Raw genomic sequence first — 1292 nt, 5'->3', positions numbered from 1 at the left:
GCTAAATGATTTCGTTGTTTTGTTACTTAGAAGTACATTGGAAGTGCATCTTTGTATCGTTGTTCGGCTAACCCACTATCTTGGTCAAATGGAGGATCATCTCCCGCTCCAGAAGGTATCCCAAGTAGGAAATACAAATCTAATGGTGTTATGCCTAAAAATAAAAAAATAACAATTTGTTCATTTCATTTGTAATACTCGTATTGATTACATAAATATAAATCAAAAGATAAAACATACCTATTTCGAATTCATGAAAACGAAACGTGTGTGTAGTATACCACCAACGCTCCATCAATATACCCACCAGTTTGGGCGAATTTTTATGCGCTTTGATATGGTACAAAGTAAACCAAGGAAATCAATCAACAATAATTTTAACATCACGAGGAAGTTGGTCATAAACTTTATGAACTTCGTACCAACCACCTCTTGTTTTCTGTAGAGAACTATCTCGCTCTACCTTTATCGATAGATGACCTTCACTAATTGCTAATTCTGGACATGAAAGCAGCCGTGCATTGTTATCTTCCTCCGGATCTTGTTCTCTCCCTGGTAAAACTTCACTGTGTTTATTTTTAGGTGGTTTTCTTTGCGAATAAAACCTTGAGATCGAGGAGCCATGGTAATTAAGTGGGTGTTAAATATGTGTTTGGAAAACTGTATAGAAGATTGAATTTTTGTTGAAAAGATGTAAAGAAGATTGAATTTGAGTTGAAGAGACGTAGAGGAGATTAGATTTGAGTTGATATTATGTAGAGAAGAAAAGAAGTTGTTATGAGTAGAGAAGATTGAAGTTGAGTTGAATTCATAGGGAGTTGGAAATGTGACCGTTTTTTTGCAGTTAGAAATTTACCGTTGTCGAGCCACATTGAGCCGAGGCTCGTCTCAACTGGAATCGAGGCTCGTCTCAGTTGGGGCAGATTATCGGTTCAGTTGGAGCCAATCGTTTCAAAGTGCAACGGTCGAATTTCTTTGTCTCGATAAACCCTTTGTCCACTTCCCAAAATTAACTTTGACCATCCACCTGACCTGCCAAACTGAGAAATTAGACGTGTCTCATTAGACTTGCTCTTATACATTCCCAGCTTTGAGTCGTTTGAGTGGGGCATAACATCCTACGTGTTATGTGTTCCATGAGGAGGGTACAGAGAAAGGGCTGTTGGGTTACAAAACGGCCAATCTGTTGCTAATTTCAATAGCCAAAAGATTAAGGACGGTGCTTAATCATCATCATGGGTTCTCTATTAAATTTGAAAAACCGGATGCCAAACTTTTTACCACCAGATTTC

Source organism: Papaver somniferum, chromosome 1 (assembly GCF_003573695.1).
Source record: "Papaver somniferum cultivar HN1 chromosome 1, ASM357369v1, whole genome shotgun sequence".
In the NCBI taxonomy this organism is placed as follows: Eukaryota; Viridiplantae; Streptophyta; class Magnoliopsida; order Ranunculales; family Papaveraceae; genus Papaver; species Papaver somniferum.
The sequence above is the reverse complement of the archived record's forward strand: the minus strand, read 5'-3'. Positions refer to the sequence as shown.